Below are 8,657 nucleotides of genomic sequence, written 5' to 3'. Positions count from 1 at the left end.
AGGCTGGGCTCTCACAGGCTCCTCAGGTCCAAAGGCTCAGCAGGTCTCTTGGCACTTCTGTTAACTGCAGGGGCTGATGCAAGCCAGGCATCCGATGCAGAATAAGCAGGGTCCCTGTAGGATTACTGCAGTATTAAACTGTGAAGTTATTTTCCACCTGCTAAAAGCACGTTCCTGAATCCGAGGTATGTTTTTGTTTCTTGCTTTCCTCTGAAGACTGCTTGCAGCCATTTCACTTGCGGCCGTCTCTGCACTTGGGCTCCCATCAGCTTCTTTGTCCGCTGCTTGGACGTGGTGCTCAGGGCCACGATTTAGTGGAGGGCTGTTAGGACGGTACGGTCAGGTTGTGGTTGGACCCGATGATCTTTAAGATCTTTTCCAACCTGAGCGATTCTATGATTCTATGCTCCCTCCTGCCGCCCGCCTGGGACTTCTGCCGGGCAGCAGGGTTCTGGTTGTGCCAGAGGACAGGTCAGGCGGACGTTACCTTAGCAAACTGGCCGGGCACGCCACGCTCTGCCCTGCTCCCACTGGAAGATGACTTCTCTTTCTCGCGTCACCCAGCCCAGGCGCGGCGCGGTGCCAACACACACAAGCCCTGCGGCAGCACCACGCCCGCACCCCCTTCGCGCCGCCTCCTGCAGCGCAGCGCAGCGCAGCGCAGCGCAGCCCCGCCCCGCCCCGCCCCGCCGCAGCGCCGCAGCGCGCCCCACCGTCTTCAGCCAATCTGCGCCGCTTTCCGCACGCGGTGTTCGCGCCGCCGCCAGGCCGGGCGCGGTTTTGCACGTCGGCAGGGGCGGGTGCGCGCGCGCGCGCGCGGTCGCTTGTCCCGGTGGCGCGCAGGCACGCACGGACCCTGGCGGAGGCGGCGACGCAGCGGCAGCCGTGGCGGTGCTCGGCGGGGGCCGCGCACGGCGGAACGGCGGCGGCGCGGCTCTGAGAGAGGTGAGGCGGGACGGGGGGCGGCGGCGGGAGTGCCCCGCGGGACCCGTCCGGGTCCGAGCGCGGCAGCAGGTGCCGGGACCGGACCCTCACCTGTAGAGCGCGGCGTGGCGGGCGCAGTGCGGCGCGGCCGGCGTGTGGGGGGGTGCGGGCGGCCTTGCCCGGCGAGGGGCCGCGGCGGTGGCGAAGCCATTTTGAGGGGGTGGCGACGCGGCGGCAGCTCCGGCCCCGGAGCCCCCCGGTGCGGCCGGGATCGCAGCTCCCTCTCTCGGGCATCTGGGGCTCGGCCTCCTGGCATCGCTGTCCGCGGCCCCTTCGAAGCGGAGGAGCCCGCGGCGGCGGGCGCTGCTGGGCTTGTGGTCCGGAGGGGCGGCTGCGGGGTGCCGAGGGCGGGAGACTTGCTGAGGGGCGGCTCGATCTGCGCGCCGCCAGGCGCTTCCCTGGGCTATGCAGCCGAGAACTGGGCTGCTCCGTGGAGGCGGGCGCCCGGCCGGTGCTTTTCCTCGGCCCTGGGAGCGGGCACGTCTGCTTTCCCGCAGGTTATTTCAGGCGGAACCCGGCGGTGTTTCCGCGCTGCGCTGTCCGAACGCGATCCGCCTGCACCGCCGCGGCACGGGGCTCTGCAGTGGCGCTTGGGGCGCTTTTATTCCTCGGCAATCCTTGTGGTGATCGATTACAACTTGCTGGTTCCGTAGCACAGCTAATAACGTGGCCTTGTGTCTCGGTGCGTGTGTGCTGTGGCAGCAGCCCTGGCTGCCTCTGCTCTGCCAGCTGTCTGTCACGGAGGCTGCAGCACCGCAGGAGCAGGAGGAGCAGCGAAGCAGCCCACAGGGAACTGGAGATGTTTACAATAATTCGTGATGCAACGCCTTTTTAGAATAATTATTTGGGTTTATCTAGCACTCAATTGTAGCGATATCTATCTCTAAAAGTAGGCAAGCCTCCCGTGTAATGAGTCTTGTAGTGTAAACAGTTGTGTCTTGAATGAGTGTTGTTACTTTTAGGATGTCTGTGATATTTCTTTCAGGGATTTGCCAAGTCTTCTCTCTGCTTCACTTTCTTCCTACAGTGAGTAATGTACTCTTGGCCAGTCGTGCACGTACACTTGCAGTGATCAGAGGAAAAGCTTAGTAATGCCTGCTAATGAGGTGGCACAGTGGCATGGAAAAATCCCCACCAGCCGTCTAGCAGCCCATCTTCCCCACTGACTGCATAAAAAACTGCCGTGTTCGCTGGAATTCAGCTTGGAGGCACTGCCCTCAGCTGAAGGGAGGTCTGCAAGCTGCTTGCTTGCCTATGCTGCAGCTCCCTGCACCTTGTGTGGAGAACTGCCTGGAGCCAGCCCATGCTCAGTTTTGTCAGGCAGAACTTCTGACCTTCTGCGATGGTTTCCCATTGCTGTGCATCTGCACAATCCTTGGATTTCAGGAATTAAGGAAAAGGGGGAAAAGGGTTGTGTGAGGTGATTTCAAGTTTTACCACACAGTTTATCAGACAGGCTGTGACCCTGGCACGTAAGTTTCTTTTCCAGTATTCTTGCCAAAGCTTCTCCCTGTGGCTTCTGTGCAGCAGCTCCTCAGCTCCAGGGAGCGCAGCGGAGCTGTGCCAACTCTGTGCTTGTTTTGTGCTCTAGCAAGAGGCTTGGCTTATGTGGTCACATTCAATAGGAGAATTTGATTTCTGAAAACTTGAGTTCTGAGAAGGTTCCGAGGATGTTGTTCTTGGTGTTTGAAGAGGAATGTGTTTCATAGCTCACAAGCACAGCTATGAAATGCATTCCTCCAGCCACTTTTCTATTTCCCCCGGCTTATTTTGAATTATCTGCTCTAATGAAAGCTCTGTGCCCTTTCTGTGCTGTCTGGTTTGTGAGCAGAAGTACAGAGCCACGGGTTCTGATGGTAGGCCTCTCTTGCTATAAGCACATAAGTCCTCCATAGTGTGTTTAACTTATCATGATAAAGTGGGAGGGTTTTTTTTTTTTTCTCCCTTAAAAGCGAAGTCTGTTTTGATTGAAGCTGGTAAAATCTTTTAGGTGGCTGGGTTTATTAGCTCAGATCTGGCATCGTCACAGCATGGTGACACTGGAATCAGTTTGGGCACTCCTGCTTTTGGGCAAACAGTATGCCCTTTGCTGAGCCCTGGGTTGCTTGTAATTTGGTCAGATATCCTCCCTTGAAATGACAGGCTTCTGTTAGGTAAGGGGGCAGCAAGCATTTGGGATATGATCTGTGTCTTCAGAAGTTTGGGGCTTGGCAGTGACAGATATACCCACAGAGAGATGTGTTGAATCAGGTGGATTGGTGGCTTGGTGCTCCTCTGTGCCGTAGTGTTTTGATGGAAGCAGACTAGCAGTGGGTGTTGCTTCTCAGGATAGTACCATCCATCAGATGTTGAAACATCGGAGGATGTGGTCTGAACAACACATGCTGTTTCTGCAGCTTCTGAAACCAGTAAATGCTGGCACTCTGGCCATCCAGCTGCCATGTTGTGGATTTCAGTTTAAGTACTGTGATTAACTGTTTTTGAATTGTATTTATTTGTAGAGGCTTATTTGTTGCTTATGTACATTGGTTTTAAAGGAAATGCCTTTATAACATAAATGCTGCATGGCGAAACAAAACAAAAAAAAAAACCAGTACAACCATGTGTGACAAATTGATTATGCAAGCAAACGAAGTTATACTTTTTAGCAAGCTTCTCTCCTATTTGCACACAATGTGGCTTACTTTTTTTGTCTTTCCTATTACCTAACATTGGAGTGATTTTTTTTTTTTTTTTTTTTTCCCTATTCTTTTAATGAATCTTGGTTGCATGATAGGTATGAGAAATACTTGTTTTTGCAGTCTGAATTCTTGCAGAGGCCATCAGTAGTCTTACGAATCTTGTGGGAATTGACTGAGCGTTGGGGTCTGTAGGTGAGCAGCAGCACACGTGAACATTTAAAAAAAAAAAAAAAAAAGCCCAGCCAATTAAACAATAGGAAAACAAATAAATAAATAAAAACAACAAAAAGCCCAGCAAACTGCAGAGGTAAGAGATATTAAATTGCTTGGGAGTGGAGCTTGACTGAGATCATGTCCCTCTGAAGGGCATCTGGCTGCAGAATTGGGATCTTTCTGCTTTTCCTGTGGTTGAACATTTCTCATGCAAAGGGAGCTTGGTGCAATGTCTGGAGAGGTTACCTTGAGCTGTGCGCTGGAGCCCTGTGTCGGTGGCTGTGGGAGTTGGTTGGGGCTGGCTGCCAGCACGGTGACTCAGTGCTGTCACCTCGGCTGCATGTCCAGCCTCTGCCAATGAGCTGAGAGAAGAAGCTGGCTGCAGGGGCATCCCCCAGTTGTCTTCTGGCTGCAGATGTTGGGCTGCTTTCAGCATGTGAAGTGTCTGTTGGTAGACTGTAAGCACTAATTTTTCGTGTATGTGATACAGAGCATCTGCAGAAGCACTGCAAAGTGCAGAGACTGCAAGCTTCTTCCTTTTGTACTTGGTGACTTAGCTCACAGTTTTGTATCTTTGTGGCTTGTGATTTTTTTTATTAATTTATTTCATTTTAAAATTTATTTATTTATATGCCTGAAGTAGATGGTGATAAGTTAACCATGTGTAGGATCAAATTTACTCCCTAATGTGGTAGGGTTAGGTCTCTTTATGTTTCTACTTCATGCTGAGGATACTGCCTGTGCTTTTAAAGCAGAATTGTCTCTGTGAACAAATGCTTGTCTTTCCCCGCCACCCCCGTATGTTTCTTAGATTGATTTCTCACTGCATAAAGCATCATGCTATCAATATCCCTGAAGGAAATTGGTCAACACGCTGAGGAGGTGATGATGTCTGACAAGAGGGTAGAGATGTCAAAGGTAAGTGCCAAAGCTTTGTGTGGCGACAAACATCTGAGCAGAGGAAATTATCTGATTATTGCTCCAGTGAGAGGAAGACCTGTTGACTGAGTGGAAAGATACTGTTAGATATCAAAGGATCTTGGTGGTAAAAGACAAACAGGAAAACACGTTTTGCAAGGCAATCCAGGAGGAGCGAGTTTCCTTGTTTTCTTTCATGGGGACAGGGAGGAGCAGCCTGCCAGCAGTCTTGCATTGCCATAGTTATGAGGAAACAGGCCAACTCTGGCCACCTTCTCTTTCCTTTTGACCCTGGGGGGTGAAGGCAGAGGGGACGGGAGCAAGCCTGCTTGTGAGTGGGAAACAAGGAAAAATTTAAAATATCACTGTAAAGACTTCTGCAGTTGTTCAGGAAAGTGCTCTTCTGTAGGTGTCATGTAACCCTGTGGATTAGAGTTTTTCTGTGTGGAGTGCTTTTGGCAAAGATGCAAAAGGAAAGTTTGTTCTGGGAATTGAAGAGGATTGTCTCTTTCCCATTTTCACCAGCACGGATTTAAGATGTTTGTCTGGATGTTCTTTTCCAGTTTGGTTTCTGAAGCTTTTCTCTATTGAGATATGCTGGAACAAGAAATCCAACTTTTGCATTTAGTTGTCGTTTTCTTTTTAAGAGATTCTAGCACAATGGAGCTCTTGGTCTTGTGTTTTGAGCCTTATGGCTAAGATGCTGAATATCTGAAGTATTCTCATTTTGAGAAAGTGGAGGAGGAATATACTAGATTTTTAATTTAAAGAAAAGTAGAAGACGTCCTCATTTGGTGAGGAGCTTGAATTTGCAGCTACATGTCCAGATGTACTATCTAATCAATTGCTTTGCTGTTACTTTTGTTGTTATGATACTGTCAGTTTTATGAGGGGGACTTTGGTAATGCCAGGCGTTAGGACTATACCAGTGCCAACTTATGATTGTTCCAAACTGCATATACCAGCTTTCTTAATTTCCCGGTGACTCCTCCCTACTACTTTCTGCTGTTAAATTTGTCATATCAGCCCTGGGAAGAGATGAACTTTTTAAAATTTCATCAAAAAGAGAAGAAGAAGAAAGCGTGGAAAACATCCGTTTCTTTCATTTATTAACGACAGCATGTGAAAGTGAAGTTTTTACATAAGGTTTTTGAGGTAACCTCAGCTAGGAGTTGAGGTTACTGTTTTGTCTGTTTAAGTTTGGCATAATTATTGCCTGCCTCTTTCATTCAGAAAGATTTCTACTATTCAGTAGTGCAGTATGTCTAAAATTAGGTTGATTTTTATTTAGGTTATTAGGTTTATTCAGATTGTCATCTTTATTAACAAGTGAGTCTTTAAATTTGAATGTTCACTACCTTTTTTTTCCTACCTTAATTATACTGTAGTGTTTGGGAATCAAACTATTAGAGAGGAAATTTATCTTTGACTTCTTTAGATGCAGATGTTTATAAAAGAAAACTTGCTTACAAAGTCTAAACTCTGAATTAAAATGAGCTTTAGTTTTTTCAGCTCAAATATTGAGTGTACTTAATTAAAAAGAAAATATGTGAATCCTAGTTAGGGCATAGTAGGATCTAGGATTCAAGGCCATTAGCAAACCTGTCTTTTTGTTAGTACAGTTTTACACACACATGTAGATTAGCTGGAACATAAATGTGGATGGTCTGGTAGAAGAATCCAGATGGGGACAATGCAAGCACCAAGGCATAGATGATAAATTAGGAGGCTTGTGAAGCAGCTATTGATGTGGAGTGGGAAGGAAAGTCTCTGCAGAATTGCCCTGTTCCTTGTGAAGCAAAAGTGTAGCCCTCCCCAACAGGCTGGAGGTGGCCTGGCTTGCTATAGGTGCTATTACAAGAACAGTAAGGGAAAAACGTATGCCAATGGAAAACAGGCTAAAATTACACATTTCAACATTGCTTTTGTTCTTAGACTTGCTATATTTAAGTATCTGAAAGAATGGGAGTTATGAGCATAATCAGTTGGATGTTAGATGGCTGAGCTCTACTGCGTTTGTGGGAAACTTTTTAAAAGCTAGCTTGGTGGGGGAGCCTGATTTATAACCTTCCTCTGCTGCCCAGGCTTTCTAGCTTGCTCCTGCTATATATAGATGTAGTTCACAATGGGAAACTGAAGGAGGAGGAAAATTTCTTTTTTGTTAGGTATTTGCCTTTTTGTTTAGTCCTGGAAGTCTTTAATCAAGTTTAAAGAACTTTGCAGCATACATGTTTTATGTGTTTTCAGTGATTCTGCATGAGGGAATTCAGCAGTGTGTCAGAAGAGATTGTGTTTGTGGTGGTTTTAATCTGTGTGAGAGATAGCGTATGTATTTTTTTTCTTACTCAAATTTTAGTAGCATTTTTAACTTATGCTTCAGACCTGGTTGAACATCCCATTTTGGACACTGATCCATGGAGGTTTTCAGCCCTTTGAACCTATCATGTCTGTAATTTGCACAAAATGTATGTGCTCTGTGGCAGATGTGGAGGCGCGGGCAGGACAGGAGGCTGCGTGTCTGCTCTGAATTATGATCATATTCCACAGTAAACCAAAGAATAATCCTTTCCAGGTAGGCTAAAATGCATTCCCTTTTATTTTTATTTTTAATTTATTTTTCCTCCTCACAGAGGTTTTCAGAACAGCTCTCTGGCACTACACTTCCATTACCCCAGAAGACTGGCTTTGTTGTCTGCTCTTGAAATGCAGCCTGTCTCTTGGTTAGAAGCACTCTTACATTCAGTGAAGTCATTGCTCAGGTGCAGAGAGCAGATGAGCTTTCCTCTTATTTAAGGTGTGTTATACTGACATTCCTATAATAGTGTTTTTACAGATGCTGTCTATCCAGGGGAATTAGAACTTGATGATCCCTGGGGTCCTTCCAACCCACCCATTCTATGGTTCTGCTACTGACCAATGCCAGGCAATATTCTGAAGTTCAATATAATGTGATACTGTATTTTGATAACAAAGAGGAGCTGGAAACTAGAAGCAGCAATAATGTTTCTGTGTGCATGTTAGCATTTTAATTGGGATCAGGAGTGTGCTGACTGAAGTCAATCCCCTGGTTATCTCTGCTCTATGCTTTGTCTCACGTGTCTGGGAGCATGTTTGGACTCACTTTGTTTGCCAGCAAGCACAAAGGTGAGCTCTGGGGGCTACATCTGCCATCTGTGAGTTTGTGGTAGGCTTGTACCACCATCGCTAATGAACCTTTGAGTAATCAGAAACTGATTTGTGACTGTTTGCTGAGTTCACAGCTCTGAAGAGTGTGAAACAGGAAAATGCAACTGAGTCGAACAAAGGCATAGAGGTCTAGTTGGAGAGCTAGGAAGAGTTTTTAAAGCTTTTAATAAAGTGAAGCTTTAATAAAGGTGAAGGGACAAAATCACCTGGGCTAAAGAAATTGCAGAAAATCCAGTTGTGACACTGTAGCCTATCCTTATGTGCTTGATCTAGAGGCAATGTTGTAGTGGCAAGAACTGTGTGTAGTCAGCCTTTCCAGGGTGTTTGAGTCTCCTTGCAAAAATCTGGGAAGTTTTGCGAAACCCAGCTCTGTCTTTCAACAGTGACAAAATTTGGAAAGAAGTCTTAGAATGTGTACTGCTATGCCTGTGCAAAGTGATTGTTAGCCTGAAAGCCTTTGGGTAGTTTATCTTTTTGTATGAAAATTAATTTCTGTAGGTTCCAGCACTCATGAGTGCAAGTCATGAGAGACAGTGAGTAGTACTGTGTGGTTTTTTGTTTTTTTGTTCTTTTTCTGATGCAACCTAGTTTTTCTTCTGTTATCTCCTGAAAGCTATTATTAGTAACTGAGTGGGGTTTTGTTGCCTTTTTTTTTTTTTTTTTTTTTTTTTTTTT

The 8,657-nt window shown here is 46.8% G+C and overlaps 1 protein-coding gene across 3 annotated transcripts in view; it reads left to right on the top strand.

Moving 5' to 3' along the window:
- The first annotated feature begins 897 nt into the window (after positions 1-897).
- ADARB1 (adenosine deaminase RNA specific B1) overlaps positions 898-8,657 on the top strand; it is a 74,143-nt gene continuing 66,383 nt past the window's right edge. For all 3 annotated transcript variants that reach the window (XM_042822462.1, XM_042822464.1, XM_042822463.1), the window contains exon 1: positions 898-945. The gene's annotated coding sequence lies outside the window, so the exon portion shown is untranslated. The remainder of the gene's footprint in view (positions 946-8,657) is intronic.

This window comes from Centrocercus urophasianus, unplaced genomic scaffold (assembly GCF_019232065.1).
Source record: "Centrocercus urophasianus isolate 14NV4802_14NV808 unplaced genomic scaffold, USGS_Curo_1.0 seq_20, whole genome shotgun sequence".
Classification (NCBI taxonomy): domain Eukaryota; kingdom Metazoa; phylum Chordata; class Aves; order Galliformes; family Phasianidae; genus Centrocercus; species Centrocercus urophasianus.
The sequence above is the reverse complement of the archived record's forward strand: the minus strand, read 5'-3'. Positions and strand labels throughout refer to the sequence as shown.